This window comes from Pituophis catenifer, unplaced genomic scaffold (genome assembly GCF_029215685.1).
Source record: "Pituophis catenifer annectens isolate HBS135680 unplaced genomic scaffold, rPitCat1.0.hap2 SCAF_1, whole genome shotgun sequence".
Classification (NCBI taxonomy): Eukaryota; Metazoa; Chordata; class Lepidosauria; order Squamata; family Colubridae; genus Pituophis; species Pituophis catenifer.
This window is the reverse complement of record NW_027256881.1, coordinates 342,089,150-342,113,133: the sequence shown is the minus strand read 5'-3', so window position 1 is coordinate 342,113,133 and position 23,984 is coordinate 342,089,150.

Sequence of the window (23,984 nt, the reverse complement as noted above, 5' to 3'; positions counted from 1 at the left end):
GGAAGGGAGGAGGAGGAGGAATTGTGGAGAAGGATGGGAGGGAGAAGGAATTGTGGAGGAGAAAGAGGAAGGGAGAAGGAGGAAGGGAAGGATGGAAAGGAAAAGGAGAAGGAGTTGAGGAGAAAAAGGATAGAAGAGAGAAAGGGAGGAGGAAAAAGATGGAAGCGAGGAGTTGAGGAGAAGAAGGATGGAAGAGGGAAGAAGGAAGAGAGAAGGAAGAGGAGAAGGAGTGATGGAGAAGGATGGAAGGGAGGAGGAGGGGGATGGAAGGGAGAAGGAGGAGGAGAAGGGTGGAAGAGAGAATGATGAAAGGGAGAAGGAGAAGGAATTGTTTAGGAAAAGGATGGAAGGGAGGAGGAGGAGGAATTGTGGAGAAGGATGGAAGGGAGAAGGAATTGTGCAGAAGAAGAATGGAAGGGAGAAAGGTGGAAGAGAGAATGATGAAAGGGAGAAGGAGAAGGAATTGTTCAGGAAAAGGATGGAAGGGAAGAGGAGGAGGAATTGTGGAGAAGGATGGAAGGGAGAAGGAATTGTGCAGAAGAAGAATGGAAGGGAGAAAGGTGGAAGAGAGAATGAAAGGGAGAAGGAGAAGGAATTGTGCAGAAGAAGGATGGAAGGGAGAAGGAGGAGGAATCGTGGAGGAGGATGAAAGGGAGGAGGAGGACAAGAAGAGAGGAGGAGGAGGAGAAGGATGAAAGGAATTGTGGAGGAGAAAGAGGAAGGGAGAAGGAGGAAGGGAAGGATGGAAAGGAAAAGGAGAAGGAGTTGAGGAGGAAAAGGATAGAAGAGAGAAAGGGAGGAGGAAAAGGATGGAAGCGAGGAGTTGAGGAGAAGAAGGATGGAAGAGGGAAGAAAGAAGGAAGAGGAGAAGGAGGAGAAGGAGTGGTGGAGAAGGATGGAAGGGAGAAGGATGAAAAGGAAAAGGAGAAGGAGTTGAGAAAAAGGATGGAAGAGAGAAGGAGGAGGACAAGAAGAGAGAAGGAAAGGAGGAGGAGGAGAAGGATGGAAGGAATTGTGGAGGAGAAGGAGGAAGGGAGAAAGAGGAAGGGAAGGATGGAAAGGAAAATGAGGAGATGGAGTTGAAGAGAAAAAGGATGGAAGAGAGAAGGAAGAGGAGGAGGAGACAAAGGATGGAAAGGAGGAGGAGTTGAGGAGAAGAAGGATCGAAGAGGGAAGAAGGAAGAAGAAAGGGAGAAGAAAGAGGAGAAGGAGTGGTGGAGAAGGACGGAAGGCAGAAAGACGAAGAGGAAAAAAAGGAAAGCAGGGAGTTAAAAATATCCCAGTAGCATTAACACATTGTCAAAAAGTCTGGGAAGATCATTCTCTCCGCCAGTTCCTGCAAATAAATAAATAAAGGTGACACGAACACCTGAATTTCCCCAGGATTCTCCAGGAGGTTTGAGATTCCGGCAACAGATGCCTGCCGGTGAAAAAGAATAAAAGGCACAAAGGAGGGAAGTTTGGAGTGGAGGGCTGCCATCATTATAGTTGAACTAGGACTGAGATTTATTAAGGCGGGATTGAAGGAGGGGGCACCCGGAGAGGTCAGAAAAATTCAGAAAATCCCCTTGAAATGGAGATCCATCACAAAGGGAGAGAAGCAGGGGTGAAATCCAGCAGGTTCTGACAGGTTCTGGAGAACCGGCAGCGGAAATTTTGAGCAGTTCGGAGAACTGGCAAAGACCACCTCTGGCTGGCCCCAGAGTGGGGTGGGAATGGAGATTTTGCAATATCCTTCCTCCAGGAATCGGGAAATCCACCTTTCTTAAAGTTTGCCAAAGCCGAGAAACCCTGATGTACAGAAACAGGTACCCTTGAAATACCTTGAGCGCAAACCCGATGAAGACCTATCTTCAAAGTGCAATATTCAGAAGATCCCTTACGTCTTGCAAGGATCAGGCTGATACCCAATCTTTGTGCCATCGTGTCTACATCTGGGAAAAGCCAGGGGCCTCTAGCTTTAAACAAGCCAAGTTCAAGCTGACATTCAAATTCACCCTGTCCGTTTTTTCAACAGCTATGGAGAAGTATTTTGGATTGCTGCAGTGGTGAAATTCAAAATTTTTTACTACCGGTTCTGTGGGCGTGGCTTGGTGGGCATGGTGTGGCTCGGTGGGTGTGGCAGGGGAAGGATACTGCAAAATCTCCATTCCCACCCCACTCCTGGCGGAAGGATACTGCAAAATCTCCATTCCCACCCCACTCCTGGGGGAAAGATACTGCAAAATCTCCATTCCCACCCCACTCCTGGGGGAAGGATACTGCAAAATCTCCATTTTCACCCCACTCCTGGGGGAAGGATATTGCAAAATCTCCATTCCCACCCCACTCCTGGGGGAAGGATATTGCAAAATCTCCATTCCCACCCCAATAGAGCCTTGGTAGTACAGTGGTCTAAGGCACCCTGTTATTAAGCTGGTTATTAAGACCAGATGCCTGCAATTACTGCAGGTTCGAATCTCGCCAACGCTCAAGGTTGACTCAGCCTTCCATCCTTTCTAAGGTAGGTAAATTGAGGACCCAGTTTGTGGGGGCAATAAGCTGACTTTGTATAAATATACAAAAAGGATGAAGGCTATTGCTTAGCGCATTGTAAGCCGCCCTGAGTCTCTGGAGAAGGGCGGCATATAAATCAAATTTAAAAAAAAATAAAAAAATCTGGGGCCAGCCAGAAGTGGTATTTGCCGATTCTTCAAACTACTCAAAATTTCCACTACCGGTTCTCTAGAACCTGTCAGAACGTGCTGGATTTTACCCCTAGATTGCTGCTGTTTTCCAGGCAACTTAGATCTGAAAGAAGCTAAAACTCTTTAGCCACCACGCAAGGAATTCCACCGTAGAGAACAAAAATGACAGTCGACCATCCTCCACAGCCAGGAAAGAAAAGGAGTCAAAAGCAGGGGTGAAATCCAGCAGGTTCTAACAGGTTCTGGAGAAGTGGTAGCAGAAATTTTGAGTAGTTCAGAGAACCGGCAAATACCACCTCTGGCTGGCCCCAGAGTGGGGTGGGAATGGAGATTTTGCAATATCCTTCCCCCTTGAGTGGGGTGGGAATGGAGATTTTGCAATATCCTTCCCCCTGGAGTGGGGTGGGAATGGAGATTTTGCAATATCCTTCCCCCTGGAGTGGGGTGGGAATGGAGATTTTGCAATATCCTTCTTCTGGAGTGGGGTGGGAATGGAGATTTTGCAGTATCCTTCTTCTGGAGTGGGGTGGGAATGGAGATATTGCAATATCCTTCCCCCTCTAGTGGGGTGGGAATGGAGATTTTGCAATATCCTTCCCCCTTGAGTGGGGTGGGAATGGAGATTTTGCAGTATCCTTCCTCTGGAGTGGGGTGGGAATGGAGATTTTGCAATATCTTTCCCCCTGGAGTGGGGTGGGAATGGAGATTTTGCAGTATCCTTCCCCTGTCACACCCACCAAGCCACACCATGCCCACCAAGCCACGCCCACAGAACCGGTAGTAAAAAAATTTGAATTTCACCAGGTATAGAACATAGAATAATAGAGTTCGAAGAGACCTTGGAGGTCTTCTAGTCCAACCCCCTGCTCGAGCAGGAGACCTTATCCCATTTCAGACAAATAGTTGTCCAATCTCTTCTCAAAAACCTCCAGTGATGGAGCATTCACAACTTCTGGTGGCAAGCAGTTCCACTGGTTAATTGTTCTCACCGTCAGGAAATTTCTCCTTTAGTTCTAGGTTGCTTCTCTCCTTGGTTAGTTTCCACCCGTTGCTTCTTGTCCTGCCTTCAGGTGCTTTGGAAAAATAGGTTGACCCCCTCTTCTTTGGGGCAGCCCCCTCAAATATTGGAACGCAGCGTAATTCAAAGGATTCCTGCCTTCCCTCAGATAAAGATGTGGGAGGCCAGAGCTGGGGCTGGCTTTCGGGAACCTAGGCGTTTGTGATAAATTGCAGATCCTGGTTTCCTTGGTGGTCTTCCGTGCTCCGTGCTCCGCTTCGCTGTTGTCCATCAAGAATGCCAAGTTCTCTAAACATTCTCTTTATAAACAGTCCTAGAGAAGGAGACCAGCGGCCCACGTGGGGATTAAACGCGTAACTTCCAGCCCGGCTTCTTGTTGGCATCAAGAAGAAATATCTTTCCAAATTTGCATTCACCCGAAGGCTTCTTCGAGAAGATGCTGGCTATCTCTTCAGCTGCGGAGAGGGGCTTTTGACCAGGGGTGAAATCCAATTTTTTTTCCCTACCAGTTCTGTGGGCGTGGCTTGGTGGGCGTGGCAGGGGAAGGATATTGCAAGATCTCCATTCCCACCCCACTCCAGGGGGAAGGATACTGCAAAATCTCCATTCCCACCCCACTCCAGGGGAAAGGATACTGCAAAATCTCCATTCCCACCCCACTCAAGGGGGAAGGATATTGCAAAATCTCCATTCCCACTCCACTCCAGGGGAAGGATACTGCAAAATCCCCATTCCCTCCCCACTCCTGGACGAAGGATATTGCAAGATCTCCACTCTGAGGCCAGCCAGAGGTGGCATTTGCCAGTTCTCCAAACTACTCAAAATTTCCGCTACCGGTTCTCCAGAACCTGTCAGAACCTGCTGGATTCACCCCTGTTCTATATCCTTGATGGCAAAGCTATGGCACGCATGCCCGAAGTGGCACACAGAGCCACATCGCCTGGCATGCGTGGTATCACCCGTTCTTCTTCCGGGCTTCTGGCGCGCATGCGATGATCAGCTGGCCTTTGTACGTGAGGCAGTGCCGAAAACCGGAAGACCTGGTCTTCCGTTTTCCGGTGTGAGCATTCGTGCCGACCAGCTGATTGGTGCGTGCGCATACACGGCAGTAACCGGAAGACTTGCTGGCCGGTGTGTACCTTATCCGATTCGTGCATGCCCCCTGGTTGCGACCCTGACGAGCGCGCGAAGCAGTGGTGGGTTGCTACTGGTTCACCCCAGTTCAGGCAAACTGGTAGCGGCTGCGGGAAGTTCCACCCACCCATCCAGACGTCATCAAAAATGCTCTGTGCGTGCGATAGCGAACTGGTAGCGCCGGGATTAGAAACCCAATACTGGCGCTAAGTGCTCCCTTTTTGGCACTTGGTGCCACCCGCGTGCAAGCGCACTCCCTTTTCCTCACTCGGCGCCGAAAAGTTTCGCCATCACTGTTCTACACCATGAGCAAAGGCGAGACCGTCTTCTGCCACCAATAGCCTCCCACCGACCAGCCCGCTCCCACAGAGAGGGTCTCCTCAGGGTGCCATCAGCCAAGTTATGTCGGCTGGCGACACCCAGGGGGAGGGCCTTCTCTGTGGGAGCCCCAGCCCTGTGGAATGAACTGTCCCCGGAAATACGTAAGATCTCCGACCTCCGGGTGTTTCGCTGTGCACTGAAGACCCTGATGTTCCGCCAGGCCGGGCTATCAACATAATAATTTTAAATTGGGGTATTTTAATTTTTGGGGTTTTAAATCAGCCAGATCTATTTAATTATTTTAATTTTTAATTATTGTTGTGTCCTGTGTTTTTAAATTGGCTGTACACCGCCCTGAGTCCTTCAGGAGAAGGGCAGTATAGAAATAAAATTATTATTATTATTATTATTATTATTATTATTATTATTATTATTATTATTAGTTAATCTTTAGTGAGATTCACAGCCTTTGAGGCTGGTTAATAGCTCAGCAGTTCGAGTCCTAACCAAGGACCTAGGAACTGTTAAGGTATCGTCGGAGGATGTAAGCTGTTCCAAGTAAGGTGGTTTTTTGTAGAGTCAAAATGTTCAAGTCCGGCAAATTTAGGATTTCTAAATAGCGGGGTAGCCCTTTGGGTATTGCTCCGAGGGCTCCAATTACAATCGGGACAACACACGATTTCTTTTTCCACAGTCGCTCGACTTCAATTTGCAAATCCCGGTACTTTGTGATTTTTTCTTGCTGCTTATCTTCAATTCGTGCATCACCAGGTATTGCAATGTCAATGAACCATACTTTTTTCTTTTCAACTATTGTTATGTCAGGTGTGTTGTGGATCAAGTGCCTGTCAGTCTGAATCCTAAAGTCCCACAAGATCTTGAGTTTCTCATTCTCTAAAACTTTCTCAACCTGATGTTCCCAGTGGTTTTTGCTGTACTCAAATCCAAACTTCTGGCACAATTTCCAGTGAATGATTTTAGCAACACGGTCATGGCGTTGTAGGTAGTCAGTTTGTGAAATTTTGCTGCACCCACTGATCATTATTATTATTATTATTATTATTATTATTATTATTATTATTATTATTATTATTCTCTGCTTTTCTTAGCTTCCTCTGACGACCCCAAATTTTAATCCCGAACGCCTCCTCTCTCCTTCCCTACTTTTAACGTTTTTTTCCTACAAACCTCGAGGCTGACAATGTACTTCAAACATTCCTTCCCGGCCCTGCAATTCCTCTTAAGAGCATTTACTGAGCCAATCACCGCTTGTAACCTCGGCTTGTAAACTGGAGACGACTCGTAATTTTTTGCCTATATATGTCCAGGTCCTGCAGTCCTGTTTTTCCTCTGCCCCTCTAAATATATATATATAACTGTACAATGGAATTGCAGGGATCACATCTTCCTGGGAGAGAGAAAAATGACTTCAATATATAATTTGCTTTCAATAATGTAAATATACAGGTAATCCCCGGCTTCCAACAGTTCATTTAGTGACCATTCATTCTTACAATGGCACTGAAAAAGATGACTTATGAGTTATGGTCGTTTTTCACACTTAGAACCGTCGCAGCATTCCCCATGTCATGGGATCAAACTTCAGATCCTTGGTAACTGGTTCATATTTATGACGGTTGCAGTGTCCCGGACCACACATGATCCCCTTTTGTGACCTACTGACAAGCAAAGTCAAGCGGGAAGCCAGATTCATTTAACAACCGAGTTGCTAACTGAACCACTGCAATGATTCACTTAAGAACTGTGGCAAGAAAAGTTGTAAAATGGGGCAAAACTCACTTCCCAAATGCCTCACTTAGCAACATAAATTTTGGGCTCAATTGCGTCTGTCGTACGTTGAGGACTACCTGTATTTAAAGTAATCCAAGATCAAAAGATGTGGAAAGACCTGGCCCATAGAATCGCCACGAGTCGGACACGACTGACTGGCTAACTTCATCATCATCATCATCATCATCAAATACGTTCTGTGACTATAGTACAATTTGCTTTACTTATCGCTCCCTTTTTAAAAATCTTTTTATGTATTGGTTAGATTTAGCTCTGGCTGTCCTCCAAATCAGTGTTTCTCAACCTTGGCATCTGGACAACTTGGGGGCTTCAACTCCCAGAATTCTCCAGCCAGCATTTTGCAAACTTCAACTTCAAGAGCCTGGATAGCTCAACAGACAGAAGCACTGTAATTTAACACCAGCTGTCTGCAATTAAAGTAAGATCGAATCTCACTAGGCTCAAGGTTGACTCAGCCTTCCATCCTTTCTAAGGTAGGTAAAATGAGGACCCGGATTGTGGGGGCAATAAGCTGACTGTATAAATATACAAAAGTATGAAGGCTATTGCTTAACGCACTGTAAGCCGCCCTGAGTCTCTGGAGAAGGACGGCATATAAATCAAATTAAAAAAAAAAAAACTCCCAGAATTCCCAAGCCAGCCTCTAGACCAGTGTTTCTCAACCTTAGCCTCTTTAAAGTGGGTGGACTTCAACTCCTAGAAATCCCCAGCTAAATTTAAGGTACGTGAATTTCAACTCCCAGAATTCCCCAGCCAGCATTTTGTGGACTTCAACTCCCAGAATTCCGCAGCTGGCATATAGAGTAGTATTTCTCAACCTTGGAAACTTTAAGATGGCAGACCTCAACTCCTAGATATCCCCAGCCAACTTTAAGGTGTGTAGACTTCAACTCCCAGAATTCCCAGCTACCGTGTTTCCCCGAAAATAAGACCGGGTCTTATATTAATTTTTGCTCCAAAAGACGCATTAGGGCTTATTTTCTGGTTAGATTTTATTTTAGGGGAAATACGGTACTAAATGCATCCATCTGGCTGACAGTCTTGACTAGGGCTTATTTTGGGGATAAAGCTTATATTACGAGCATCCTGAAAAATCATGCTAGGACTTATTTTCCGGTTGGGTCTTATTTTCAGTGAAACAGGGCAGCTATGCATAACTGAAGTTACAAATAACAACAAGTAATCCTTGGCTTACATCCATTTCTTTTGTGGCCATTCAAAGTCACAACAACGCCGAACGAAGTAACTCGTGGCCAATATTCACACTTAACAACCGTTGCAGCATTCCCATGGTCGTGTGTTCAAAATTCAACTGCTTAGCAATCAAGCATGTATTTTTGACTGTTGCAGGATCCCCGGGTTACGAGATCGCCATTTGCAACCTTCCCAGCTGGCCCCCACAACAAGCAAAGTCAAAGGGGGACGCTGAATTCGCTGAACGACCGCAAGATTTACTTAACAACTTGCAGTGATTTTCTTAACAACTGCGGTGGAAAAGGTCGTAAAATGAGACACAACTCACTTAGAGTCCTCCTTGCTTACCACTTGAAATTCTAGTCTTAATTGTGGTCGTAATTGAACATAGAACACAGAATAATAATAAAGTTGGAAGGGACCCCAGAGGTCTTCTAGCCCAACCCCCTGCTCGACAGATGTTTCTCCATTCTCTTTTTGAAAGCCTCCAATGATGCAGCACCCACAACTTCCAGAGGCAAGTCGTTCCACTTATTAGTTGTTCTCACTGTCAGGAAATTTCTCCTTAATTCCAGATTGCTTCTCTCTTTGATTAGACAATCTAATAGAACAATAGAATAACAGAGTCAGAAGGGACCTTGGAGGTCTTCTAGTCCAACCCCCTGCTTAGGCAGGAAACCTTACACCACTTCAGACAAATGGTTGTCCAACATCTTATTAAAAACTTCCACTGTTGGAGCATTCACAACTTCTGAAGGCAAGTTGTTCCACTGATTCATTGTTCTCTCTGTCAGGAAATTTCTCCTTAGTTCTAAGTTGCTTCTCTCCTTGATTAGTTTCCACCCGTTGCTTCTTGTCCTGCCTTCAGGTGCTTTGGAGAATAGCTTGACTCCCTCTTCTTTGTGGCAACCCCTGAGATATTGGAAGACTGCTATCATGTCTCCCCTAGTCCTTCTCTTCATTAAACTAAACATACCCAGTTCCTGCAACCGTTCTTCATATGTTTTAGCCTCCAGTCCCCTCATCATCTTGGTTGCTCTTCTCTGCACTCTTTCTAGAGTCTCCACATCTTTTTTACATTGTAAAATGGTTTCCAACCATTGTTTCTCATCTTGCCTTTTTGGTGCTTTGGAAAATAGTTTTGACTCCCTCGTCTTTGTGGGAGCATGTCAAATATTGGAACATTGCTCTGTTCCGTCTCATGTCACCCCTAGTCCTTCTTTTCATTAGGCTAGAGTTGACATATCCAGTTCCTGTGTTCCAGTTATCAACCTACACCCACTCCAATTTTTTTAGAGCACAATTCCGAGAAATTTCTCTGTGGCTACAATTATTTCATTACCGCCGCCAAGGGAGAGGCTGTGATTATATTTGTCATCTACAGTGTATAGTTGCGGAGGATTTACAGCGTTCATAATTTCTACACTTCAGGTTGCAAACTGATCAAAACGCCCGGACAACGTTGTGACAAGATTGTACCTCCCTGCCTTTTCAAGATATATGATTTCATTTGCAGCCCTCAAAAGAAGGCATGCAAAACACGGCTTTGGATCCAGCCATCAGATGGCTGAATTGAAAAGCTAGGATTTTTATTTTTTTTTTAAAAAAAACATAGTTGGGTGCAGGGATAAAATGCTCCCGGTTTGGACCGGATCAACCGATCCGGTAGCGATGGCGGCGGGTGGTTCGGAGAACCGGTAGCAAAAATCCCTGCACCCACCCCCCCACCCCCCCATGCCCAGCTGAGCCACACAATCATCAGAGGCTTTTTTTTTTTTTTAACTTTTAAAAGCATTATTTTCTACAACCTCTTCCGACGAAAAAATGCTTTTAAAAGAGAAAAAAAAAAGCTTCCGATGATCCTGCGGCTCAGCTGGGATCGTCAGAGGCTTTTCAAAGCATTTTTTTTCTGCAACCTCTTGGCTGAAGAGGTGGTAAAAAAAATGCTTTGAAAAGTCTCTGACGATCCCAGCTGAGTTGCCTGATCGGCAGAGGCTTTTCAAAGCATTAGAAAAAATGCTTTGAAAAGTAAAAAAAAAAAAAAAAGTTGGCCACGCCCACCCAGTCACATTACCCCACCCCCCACCAAGCCACCCCCACAGAACCGGTAGTAACAAATTTTACATTTCACCCCTGGTTGGGTGCCTTAAACCGTAGATCACACCTGATGCTGATCAAAGTCACTAAGCCTGGCTTAGCTTATAAAACAGCTCAATCACATTCGCGCTGAAAGCAAGACCAAGCCAGATGCTTTCATTTATGCCTGTTTGTCTTTTTAAATGAAGAATTTAAATCCACGTTTCCAAAAGTGTCATGCCTCGGTGTTGTTGTGGCTCCGTTACCTGAGCCTGTGTCATCGGCAGGAGAGGACTCCGAGAGTGAAGGAGAGGAGTTGGCAAGGCCTCCCTCTCCAGGACCCTCCTCTCTGGCAATGCCTTCGGTGTCCGCCAAACGTTCACGCAGCCACAGGTGGACAGTAATGAGGGAGATGAGTCTTGGCTGGATCCTCAGCAGCGTCGCAGAGATAAGCGCGCGCAACAGAAGAAGAGGCGTGCCAGAGATTAAGCTGAGTCACTGGACCACACCCCACAGGGTATAAAAGGGGGTGAGGTGGCCATTCAGACTCTGTGACGGACAAAACTAACTACTATCGAGTCACATTGTATCTTTGAAACAACGTTATCTGCCTTGGATTTAATTACGGACTGGACAATTCTTGAACTGTGTGTATCTTGTTTATGAGTAAAGTTCTTGGCAAGCAGCTACTGGGTTGCTGCCAAGCCTCTTATCGAAAGAATTTGTTGTCTGCCAGTTTATTTAACCCCTGGCTGTCTGTTTGTGTGCATGTGTGAGACGGGGACAGAACAGGTGTATATGTCATGTGTGCGTATACACAAATAGCACTCTTATAAAATCCTCTCTAAGACAAAAGCTGGTTCCCAAAAGCTGGAGAAGTATAAAAATATATTTATTATAAAGCTAAGCCAAAACATGAATTTTCTTGACCTCCAACCACTGATTGCGATACAGGCAGAAGTATGGATGATGTTATTATTGGTCGCACAATCAGCCAGATGTTTACACTAGATTTGATCTTTTTTCTCCACCTATCAAGTCCTTCCTAAGGTACTGGGATAGACGGATGTGGATTGTTGTGGTCCGCCAGCAGCCTGTGGAGCTGGCAGTGGAGTCGGAGAGTGAGGAGGCTGGGGAGGAACATGGGCCAATCCTGGAGGCTGGGGAAGGCCCGGATGAGGGCTCTGCATCGGAGGCAGAGATAGGGCCAGGGCCATCTGGGAGTGATGCATGGACTCCAGAGCCTCCAGAGTCGGATCTCAGAGAGGCAGAGAAACTGGAGGAGCCTGTTCCTAGTGCGCGCATGCGCAGAGCTGCCAGAAGACACAGTTAAAACTAAAGGGACGACTCAGGAGTAAGGCCTGGAGATGATTGGCCCCTCCCATAAGGCTTAAAAAAAGAGCAAAGGCACGTGGACCCTTTGCAGGAAAGCAACGTTGTTAATTCTGTTCCCAGTCGGCATCTCTGTTTGATTCTGGACTCTGGGTGGCTTTGCCAAGTAGGTCTTTGGCAGCGTGTCAAGGGAGATAAAGGTTGGTGATTCTCCCGAAGGACTTTTTGCAACATTCAGCTGTGAATGAACGTAATTCACAGCTGTTGCAATAAAAGAGGTTTTTGGGACTACTCGTTTGTTTTAATAACTCAGGAAGCCTAGGTCACAACAGATGTTGGATGGTGCTGAAGGCATTGTCCCAGCTCTGCCTCAATCTCCGGTTTCTTTTAACTAACCATTGCCTTGGTTGCAGCCATCCCCAGATCATACCTCCTGCCATCATGGCTATATCTTGACTTTTTTTTAACCCTGGATGATCCCTCTTTCTTCATGCAAGCCATGAAAGGAAGCAGGGAGGACAACAGAGGTGGAGCCATCATTCCAGTTTCGTATCGTAAGTTTTGTTTTCACTGTTTGGTCTAGTGCACGGGTGTCAAACTCGATTGTGTCACGTGACGTATCGTGATACATCGTGACATTTTTTGCCTTTGCGGAGCTGGAGTGGGTGTGGCCTCCGTGTGACACATCCGGCCCGTGGGCCGCCAGTTTGACAGTCCTGGTCTAGTGGATGTGCCCTGGTCTAGGGCACACAATTTGAAACCAGGAGACAGTGAGTTCTAGTCCTGCCTTAGGAACAAAAGGCGGCTGGATGATCTTGGACCAATCACCAGGAGATAGCAAGTTCTAGTCCTGCCTTAGGCAATAAAGCCAGCTGGGTAACTTTGGGTTAATCACCAGGAGGCCAATTCACCAGGAGACGTTGAGTTCTAGTCCCACCTTAGGCAGGAAAGAGAGGTGGGTGACTTTCGGCCAATTCACCAGAAGACGGTGAGTTCTAGTCCCACCTTAGGCAGGAAAAAGAGGTGGGGGACTTTGGGCCAATTCACCAGGAGACGGTGAGTTCTAGTCCCACCTTAGGCAGGAAAGAGAGGTGGGGGACTTTGGGCCAATTCACCAGGAGACAGTGAGTTCTAGTCCCACCTTAGGCAGGAAAGAGAAATGGGTGACTTTGGGCCAATTCACCAGGAGATGGTGAGTTCTAGTCCCACCTTAGGCAGGAAAAAGAGGTGGGGGACTTTGGGCCAATTCACCAGGAGACAGTGAGTTCTAGTCCCACCTTAGGCAGGAAAGAGAAATGGGTGACTTTGGGCCAATTCACCAGGAGACGGTGAGTTCTAGTCCCACCTTAGGCAGGAAAGAGAGGTGGGTGACTGGGCCAATTCACCAGGAGACGGTGAGTTCTAGTCCCACCTTAGGCAGGAAAGAGAGGTGGGTGACCTTGGGCCAGTCCCTCTGTCTCAGCCCAACCTACCTCACAAGATGGTTATTGTGGAGAAAATAGGAAGAGGAAAGAGTATATTAGGCACATTTGCCACTAAGTTATTTATAAAAAATAATAAAGATGGGGAAAAAAAACATCTAATCAATAAATTCCTCAGACGTCATTTATTGCATTCCACCCAATCTAGAGCTGATGTTTATATCAAAAGGCACCACAGATTTCCCCCTCACACACACATACACACTTTTTTTTTTTTTTGCAAGTTTTACATTTACTGTACAGTTCTTTAGTGACACCTGGTGGCCAATTCAAAACCCACATACCAGAGTGAAATCAAGGATAGAAACTACCTAGAACTAAGGCGAAATTTCCTTACCGTGAGAATGATCGACCAATGAAACAGCTCGCCTTCAGAGGTTGTGGGCGCTTCAGTACTAGAGGTTTTCAAGAAGTGATTGGATAGCCATTTGTCTGAAATGGCGTAGGGTCTCCTGCTTAAGCAGGGGGTCGGACCAGGGGTGAAATGCTCCCGATTCGGATCGGATCGCCCGATCCGATAGCGATAGAGGCGGGTGGTTCGGAGAACCGGTAGCAAAAATCCCTGCCCCCCCCCATGCCCAGCTGAGCCGCACAATCATCAGAGGCTTTTTTTTTTTTTTTTTTTTTTTACTTTTAAAAGAATTTTTTCTACAACCTCTTTGGCCGAAAAAATGCTTTTAAAAGTAAAAAAAAAAAAAAAAAGCCTCTGATGATCGCACGGCTCAGCTGGGATCGTCAAAGGCTTTTAAAAGAAAAAAAAACCCTTTTTTTCTTTTAAACGCCTCTGACGATCCCAGCCGAGGTGCCTGATCGGCAGCGTCTTTTTTAAAAAAGCCTCTGCCGATCAGGCTACTCGGCTGGGATCGTCAGAGCCTTTTGCAAGCATCTTTTTACAACCTCTTCGCCGAAGAAGTTGTAGAAAAAATGGTTTTAAAAGTAAAAAAAAAAAAATGGCCACGCCCACCCAGTCACATTACCCCCCCAACAAGCCACACCCACAGAACCGGTAGTAACAAATTTTAGATTTCACCACTGGGTTGGACTAGAAGACCTCCAAGGTCCCTTCCCACTCTATTATTCTGTTATCGCTTTTTAGAACAGTATATATTAGGGCCCTTGATGGCCAGTTCAAATCTTTCAAATTGGATGTTCAGGATTGAAGTTAAAACTGGTTAATCCTGGGCTGAGATGAGCTGCAGATCCTATCCTAGACTTCATAGATAGCAGGGGTGAATAGGGTTACCAGGTCTGCTTCCAAAAAATAGCAGACAAGCGGGGGGGGGGGGGTGTTAAGTAGTAAAAAAAAAAAATTTACAATTAAATTATATATTTTCTTACAAACATTTTAACACGTATTAAAATAATCACTTCAAAACTTTACTTAAAATTCAAAACATCAACTATATTATAATAATATGTAAAATATTAAATTACATTTTAATTTCATCATAAAGCTTTTGAATAAAAAAAATGTCCACTATTTTGTGAAAAAAAATAGTGAACATAATGTGAAAAAAGCGGACTGTCCATGGACACCTGGCAACATTAGGGGTGAAATCCAGCTGGTTCTGACCGGTTCTGGAGAACCGGTAGGGAAATTTTGAGTAGTTCGGAGAACCGGTAAATGCCACCTCTGGCTGGCCCCAGAGTGGGGTGGGAATGGAGATTTTGCAGTATCCTTCCCCCAGGATTGGGGAGGGAATGGGGATTTTGCAGTATCCTTCCCCTGGAGTGGGGTGGGAATGAAGATTTTGCAGTATTTTTCCCCTGACACGCCCACCAAGCCACACCATGCCCACCAAGTCACACCCACAGAACTGGTAGTAAAAAAATTTGGATTTCACCACTGATAGCGAGGATCCAAAGATGTAAATACTGTTCTCCCCAAAACTGGCATAAGGAATAACAAAATAACAGAGTTGGAAGGGACCTTGGAGGTCTTCTAGTCCAACCCCCTTCTCAAGCAGGAGAGCCTGTACCATTTCAGACAAGTGTTTGTCCAATCTCTTCTTAAAAGCTTCCAGTGTTGGATCACACACAACTTCTGGAGGCAAGTCGTTCCACCAATTAATTTTTCTAACTGCCCAGAAATTTCTCCTTAGTTCCAAGCTGGTTCTCTCCTTGATTAGATAAAGGTTCGAGGACTACCAGATCCTGTAACAGTTTTGTTCCCTAGGCCAGCAGTCACCAACTGGTGGTCCGCGGACCACTGGTGGTCCGTGAGAAAGTTTTGGTGGTCCGCAGAAAAATTATTTGCATTTTTTATATTGCACTAAATCAGGGGTCCTCAAACTACGGCCCCTGGGACAGATACGTGCAATGAACATTTGTATTGCTGCAGAGAGTCTCCCCCTTTGTGGTCTTTTTGTGTGGGTCGGAGTGGGGCAGAAATTCCGACTTGGGGTCTGCTTCAGCCTCCTGGTGTGGGGCTTTGGGCGAAGGCTGGAGGGAAGGGCCACTGGTGGCGAAGAGCCGGAGGGCCTCGTTCCAGTGGGACTGCCTCATGGCCTGGAATTGGCTGACCATCTCAGCCCATTGAGCCTCCAGGTGCCGATACCTGGCCTTGCACTCCCGCAGGTCTTCCCTCTGCTTGGAAAGCCTATGCTCCTAGTCCTCAGTGAGGTTCTTCTGCTAAGCCTCCTTCTCGGTCAGATTCAATTTGAACTGAGCCAGCTGTTTGCCAACTCCTTCTCATGGTGGCTGCTTAGCTCCAACTCCTGCTTCCTGTTGGGGCCCTAAGGAGCCCAGGTGAGGAGGGGAGGGGTGAATAGAGGCTAGCACGGCGCCTCTCGACGTGAGTGACATTGAGTTGGCCACGCCCACCCAGTCACATGATCACCTAGCTACGCCCACCCAGCCGGTCATTAGGCAGATCATATTAGTGGTCCATGGGATTTAAAATTATGAATTTAGTGGTCCCTGAGGTCCAAAAAGTTGGTAACCCCTAGACGAGGCCATCCGTCTGGTAAACTCGCAAGATTCGTTTTTCTCGCCATGTACATGTATACGTCCGAATTACACTGTGTGTTTTTCTCTGTCATATAATATAGGTGGGTATACGCATAATTTTGTATTTATTTATTTTGTCATGTTTATGTAGTATATATGGGAGGTGGTGACCCTTTCAGAGCTGTATGCAACGAAATTTCATTTTAATGTATGCCGACTAGTGTGCATTCAAAGTGAAAATAAAGTTATTTATTCTTATTAAAGACAGGGGTATTAAGACCAGTTTCTCCCTTTGAATGCAGCCTCCAGTTCTTTTATCTGTTGAGCCAGGTCTTCTCATTTACAAGTAATCCTCGACTTACGACCACAATTGAGGCCAGAATTTCTCTTGCTAAGTGAGACATTTGTAAAATGAGTTTTGTCCCATTTTACGAACTTTCTGGCCATACTTGTTCATCACTCCAGTCGTTAAGTTAGGGACACGGTTGTTAAGTGAATCTGGCTTCCCCACTGACTTTACTTGTCAGAAGGCCTGACGTGACCCCCAGGACAATGCAACCCGTCATAAATACGAGTCAGTTGTGAAGCATTTGAATTTTGATCCCGTGACCATGGAGATGCTCAGTAGTGAAATTCAAAAATTTTCCCTACCGGTTCTATGGACGTGACTTAGTGGGCATGGCTTAGTGGGGTTCATGTGACCGGGTGGGCGTGGCCAACATCTTCTTCTTTTTTTACTTTTTAAAGCATTTTTAACCAAAAAGAGTTTTTAAAAAGTTCCAACGATCAGCTGTGACAATCAGCTTGCCCGCAATCATCGGAACCTTTCTTTTTACTTTTTTAAAGCATTTTTTTTCCTACCGGTTCGGGCGAACCGTCCCGAACCGGTAGCATTTCACCCCTGGAGATACTGCAACGGTTGTAAGTATGAAAAACGGTTATAAATTACTTTGACCGATCACTAAGTGAACTGTTGTAAGTTGAGGACTACCTGAAATATTCAAAGGACACCATATCAGGAGTGAAATCCAGCAGGTTCTGGAGAACCGGTAGCAGAAATTTTGAGCAGTTCGGAGAACCGGGAGCGGAAATTTTGAGTAGTTCGGAGAACTGGCAAATACCGCCTCTGGCTGGCCCCAGAATGGGGTGGGAATGGAAATTTTGCAATATCCTTTCCCCAGGAGTGGGGTGGGAATGTGGATTTTTCAGTATCCTTTCCCTGCAGTGGAGTGGGAATGGAGATTTTGCAGTATCCTTCCCCTGCCACGCTCACCAAGCCACGTCCACAGAACCGGTAGTAAAAAAAAAATTGGATTTCACCACTGCACCATATTGTTTGCGGGGGCGGGGACGACTTGATTGATTTGCAGCAAATGTTAATCAGATTGAGCCTTGGGGGGCGCAGCAGACTAAAGTGCTGTTAAATAGCACCAGCTGCCTGCAATTACTGCAAGTTCAAATCTCACCTGGCTCAAGGTTGACTCAGCCTTCCAGCCTTCTGAGGTAGGTAAAATGAGGACCCGGATTGTGGGGGCAATAAGCTGACTTTGTATAAAAAAGAACACCGCTTCGGGGGTGGCCGAAAGCCCTACTAAGCAGGTATATACAAAAGTATGAAGGCTATTGCTTAACGCATTGTAAGCCGCCCTGAGTCTCCGGAGAAGGGCGGCATATAAATCGAACCAATAATAAAATTGTATCATGCAACGAAGAATTCTCGAAAATGAATGTATTGAGGCTCAAGGGAAAAAGGAGGAAATGCAACTGGCATATAGAGATGAGGGGAAATGAGAACGTAGAAAGGAACACGTGCACCTCGGTGGAATGTTTACTAAAGGCAGGGAGATCAAGAGAACGTAAGACATACAAAGGCTGCTACGGAGATTAACAACAGAACGGGGTGTGTTGTAAGGAACCAACATTTCTGCCAAGAGAAGCGAAGATATTGGTGTATAAGATTGTGTGCTTCTGGCCACTTCAGAAGCGAGCATTTAACCTGTCCAGAGAAATATAAAAACATGGCGAAAGCGGTTGGAATAGGATAGCAGTGTGTGTCATTGTGCGTGTGTGTGGTTGTGTAAACGGAGAAATCCAGGTGAGACTTAATGAACGTGGATTGAATAGAAAAAAAAAAGAGATGTGTAGAAACGCCCAGAGATGGAACGAATGAGGATTGTATGAATAAGAATTGTTTTATAGAATAATAAGAGTTGGAAGGGACCATGGAGGTCTTCTAGTCCAACCCCCTGCTGGGACAGGAGGCCCCACACCGTTTCAGATTAGGGGTTGTCCCAGTGGTGGAATCTAAAATTTGTTACTACCGGTTCTGTGGGCGTGGCTTAGTGGGGGTGGGGGTGGTAATGTGACTGGGTGGGGGTGGCCTTTTTTTTTTTACTTTTAAAACCATTTTTTCTACAACCTTTTCGGGGAAGAGGTTGTAAAAAAATGCTTTCAAAAGGCTCTGACGATCCCAGCTGAGTTGCCTGATCAGCAGAGGCTTTTTTTTTCTTTTAAAAGCCTCTGACGATCAGACAACTCAGCTTGGATCGTCAGAGGCTCTTAAAAGCATTTTTTCTACAACCTCTGAAGAAGTTTCCCATCTAGCTTCCTGCCTTCATCTTGCTCAGAATGGTGGCTTATTTGATGAGGAATTTAATTCCGATTTCCTGTCCAAATCAATGTTTCCGTAAGGCCTAGAGAGACCGGAGAGCCAATGTGAGTTGAAGCCCGATGGATCTACACCCAAACCAAAACTGGTTCTGATATAACTGGTCGTAGGCTCATTTTTAACCGTGCCGGTTGCACAGAATAGGAGTAGTCCTCAACGGCTACAATTGAGCCCCAATTTTTGGTTGCTGGGCGAAACGTTTGTGACCTGAATTTTCTTCCATTTTACGACCTTTTGTGCCACAGCTGTTAAGTGAGTCGCTGTAGTGATTTGAGTTACTAACATGGTTAAATGAATCTAGCTTCCCCGTTGACTTTGCTTGTAAGGTGGTCGCAAAAGGGGATCACAGGACCCCGGGACACTGCAACCGTCATAAACATGAACCGTCATAAACATGAATGTGAAAAACTGTCACTAGTCTTTTTTCCAGTGCCGTTGTAACTTTGAACGGTCACTAAATGAACTGTCAAGTCGAGGACAACCTGTAGTGGATTAATCTTGCTTTATAGTTTAAGCCCGTGATGCAGTGGTGGGATTCAGCCAGTTCGCACCACTTCGGGAGAACCGGTTGTTAACTTTCTGAGCAGTTTGGCAAACTGGTTGTTGGAAATCATTAGGGTAGAGAACCGGTTGTTAAATTACTTGAATCCCACCACTGCACGCGTGCTAAAGGTGGCACACAACGCCCCCTGTGAGCACGCAAGAAGTCACCCCAGTTCAGCTCCGCCACACATGCACACATGCCTCCTTTCGGGTCTCTGCTGTGCATAGGTGGGGCCTGTGTGGGGCCCCCATGCACACATGCATGGGGAGTGGGGTGCATGCGGGGGGCCGCACACGCATGCATGGGGGCAAGGTGCAGGCATGGGGGGCCGCACATGTATGAGTGGCAGGTGGGACGCAGGGCCATGTGCGCATTGCATTTTGGGGGTTCGGCCGCATGCAAGCACATTCACGCACGTGCTTTGGGCACACGGTCCGGAAAAGGTTAGCCGTCACTGGTTTAAGCCTATTTTCCTTAAACTAATATGAGGAATATTCTGTGTTTGAATAGCCAGGGAACGGCCTTCCTCCCATTCTCAAATAAAAGATAATGCTTTTCCTCCAGTCAATTATCTCAACCATACAAATTTATTTATTAAATCTGTACGCCAGTCGCTTTGTTACCCGGAGCAACTCTATATTGGGGTAAATAAGCTATTTTCCAATTTAATTTACATCCAGTTTACAGGTAGTCCTCGACTTGCGACAATGGAGCCCAAAATTTGTTGCTAAGTGAGAGACAGTTGTTAAGCGAGTTTTGCCTCATTTCATGACGGTTTTGCCACAGCTGTTTAGTGAGAGTTGTTAAGCGTATCGGGCTTCCCCATTGATTTTGCTTGTCAAGACGGTCGCAAAAGCGGATCACTTGACCAGGGGCACCGCAACTGTCCTAAATGTGACTCAGTTTCCAAGCGTCTGATTTTTGTTCATGTGGCCATTGGGGATGCTGCAACCGTCGCAAGTATGAAAAACGGTCACAAGTTGTAACGGTCCAGCACTGTTGTAACTTTGAAATGTCACTAAGCGAACTTTGTAAGTTAAGGGCCTGCTTATAATCGCTCGATTTTTTAAAAAAAGAGGGGGGAAAAAAGCACACAGGAGAACAAGGACGACAGAGGATGGTTTTTGTAAGGAATGAATTTTATTCCAATTTCAAACAATTTATTCAGGAGAAAGCTATGAAAAAATCAATTTTCCATCAGGTACTTCTAAAATAAGGAGGGTCAGCACCCAGCAGATGAACGAATTCAAGTGTTCCGAGAAAACCCAGTCTCTGCCGCCTCCTCGCCGTCGGAAGAGTGAGACAGGAACACGGGGGAAAAAAAATACCAATCCCGGGCCACGAAATTCCAAATCCCCTCCTTTGCCCACCCCGCCCCCACGTGTTAACACCACATGCAAGTTCAAAATGACAAAAAAAAGTTTTTAAAAACAGCATTTATATATATATATATATATATATATATAGTAGTATACTATATATATAGTAGTTTGTTTTCTTTTTAAATAGGATGTTTAAATGTTATTCTTTTTTTTTTTTTAAATCAGGTTCTCTTATTATAATATACTAGTATAACCAAATAATTTTTCACCACACTGGTACTTGTAAAAGAGTCTCTGGTACTAAAGAAAAGAATGGGCATTGGCACAAAAACCATGTAATGCTTTTTTTTCTTCTTCAAAATTAAAAAAAAAAAAAAAGTATACAACGTACGCACACGCACACACGGAGTACTGAATTACAGACTTGAAACCTCAGATGGGTGAACTTGGCCTTCCTTTCCGGTCAAGCGCGATCCTACGGCCAGCACACACCCCCCCTGCCCACCCCCTCCAAAGTAGCCATAAAAATGTGTTTGGAGGGAAGGAGGAACACACGATAAAAGGCAAAAAGCAGGTGGAGAATTCGATCCCAAGGGGAGACCGTTGAAGGGGGGGGCAGCTGCCGGTCGGGTGGGCCCACCGTCGCAAAGTCTCCCCCCGCCCCCGAAGGAAATGGAATGGTGTGTTTTGGCAATCCTCTTCCCGCCTGCAGTCCGACGAAGTGTGCGAGCAGGTTAGTGCGTCTTCAGTAGGATTCTACTTTTTTTTCTTTTCTTTTTTCTTTTTTTTTTCATATAAAGTGCACTGTGAACAGAACATGGTCAGACTGCTCTCCCCCGTCTTAACTTTGGCTGCCTCTGCCACGCGCAGGCCCGATTTCAAGGACCCGGCGTCTTTCTTTCGGGATCATTTGGAACCTCGGCCAGTTCCCATCAGCCCAACGGAAGGGGAAGGAAGGAACGCTTCAATGGACGAGGAAAGTTGGCACGCTCCTGAGCAGAAACCCCCGGGTGGGATGTCCGTCCCGACGGCTGGTCCACGTAGTGCGGCTTCGCGAGAAAAGAGACACCGCCCCCCCCTCACGCGTCTCCATGCAGCCCCCCCCAAGCGTGGGGGACGAAGGGCCCGCTTGGCAGGCACGGCGGTCTGGGATGGAGGCCCGTTTCCTGGAAAGGCGATGCGAGAGAGAGAGAGATGGGCCAGGTGCTCCCAATCCGAGGTCCAGGTCCAAGGGCCGCAGTGAAAGCCCGCCGCAGAGGCAGGGGCTCACGCCATCCAAGAAAACACTTCTGGCGAGGGGCTTCGAGAGTTAAAGTCATGGCACCTTTGCAAGAACAGAGTTCCCCTTGTAGAAAGAAAAGTCTGGGTCTTTGGGCGAGAAGACATATTCAACATGTTCCTCTGCCTATCGAGGGGGAATCCATTCGCTCCCCCCCCCTTTCCCCAAAACACAACCCCCAAGACATTTAGATCAAAACAATTAACAAAAAGTCAGGAATGTTGGTGACGTTGGAAAATAGCTCCATTTTTTCACACACACCCCCACCGCCCCCCATCAACCCAACAAGCCCTTTTGTGTAGTTACTCTGCAGTAACTGTAGGTTACTTTCTCCCAATTTTAACAGCTTCTCATTCACGGTGTGTTGTCGATACAAGGCGACGGTAAGCGGGAGGGACTCCCCACCCACCCACCCCAAAAAAATGCAGCTCTCCCCACGCCCCCCGGCTTCTTTCTGTAGTGTTCCACAAAAAAAGGGGCGGTCCCAGAAAGCCAAAGGCAGCACCCTCTCCCGCCCCCTCCCATCCCACTGGAATGCTGCAAATGTCCATGTGAAATTAGTGTTGTTGTGTCGAAGCAAACCACGTTCCCCCAAACCCTTCATTAACATCTCATGCGAGGAAGTCCACTAGTGTTGCCCGTTGCAACGTGACAAAACGGAGAGAGAGAGAGAAAAAAAGCACTTTGGACGCTCCCATCCTTTTCTGCCCCCGCATTACAGGGATCGGCCCGTTGTCCTGTTTGTAAAAAAGGCTGTTTCTTGCGGCATCTGTAAATGTGAGGGTTGGCAGTTGCGAGACACTTAAATTGTGTTGCTGCTACACGGGATCTCCGGAGGAAGTGGGGAGACCATCTAATTTCTCTAGAATCCCTAATTGGGTCCTGTGGCAATCTGCCTTCCAAAAAAAGACTGGCAAAAGTTTGGGGTTTGGCACTGGCTTTGAGCAGGGCACACATTTGGCACTCAGCCTCCGGAAAGGGACCCCTCTCACCTGGCCCACTTCAAAGCTACACCTGTAACCACCTCTATTCCACAGGTCCCTTTTGCTGGGCTTCTTTCATGCGCGCTCAACTGGCACCCGCAGAGTATGTTGGCTTCCGAGAGAACGGAGTCAAGAGATGGGAGGATGGATGGCAGCAGCTGCCAATCATACCAGCCTTGGCAATGTCATGCGAAGGCCCCCTCTGATTTGGCTGCAATCATGCCAAGAGCTAACAGACCTTTCCAATACTTTTTAGGACCAACAAGGCAAAAAAAGGTTGCTTCAATTTGACTCAGAATGCAGACACCATCTCAACCCCAACCCCGCCCAAACACTGGGTCAGGATTTTTTCCCCGACCCGAAAGGGTTCATTTGCAAAACACACACACACACATACACACACGCACATGCACAAAAGAGCCAAGAGAATGAGTCAAAACCTCAAATCTTCCTTCTGGCCCAAAATCTGGTGCAGATTTCAGATTAGGGATTTTCTCACGTTGGGTGAGAAGCAAGTTAAACTTTCTTCTTCTTCTTTTTTTTCCTTAAACTCTAAATTAGAAAACAAAAACAAAAGATAACAAAAAAAAAAGCAAAAAAAAAAAAAAGCAATCAGGCACTTCCCTCAGGCTTGATAGCTATTGCTTGGTTGGTAGTCAAGAAACAAAAGTATAGCACATGTAGCAAACTATGTGTAGAACAATAATTTAAAAAAAAAAAATCACAGTCTCAATAGAACTTTCGCAATTGGTGGTGGGAAGAAAACGAAAGCGAGAGGGGAAAAAGCAAGAAAGGAACGCGGGAACCAAAAGACGGCTTGTTTTGCGCTGTCGCCAAATAAACTGGGTTTTCCTCTTTATGATGTCATCTAGGGTAAACCCTTTCAGCACATATCCTTACAGTCAAGATGTACGGGGAGGAGGGGGGGCAGGACTCAGACCAGAGGCATTATATGGCACAAGCTGAAGGTCCTAGCTGCATTTTATACTCCCACAGCTGAATAAAGCTCATTATTTTGGCTTGATATTCTGGGACACGTTTATCGCCAGATCAGACAGGAAAAAAAAGGATTTACTAATGCAACGTACGAAGTCTAAGAGGAAACCGCCTTGACTGCTGGCAACAAAGCAGGAAATCAACAAGGTGCCAGAGAGGGAAAAAGAGTGAAGCATGTCCCTCCACTG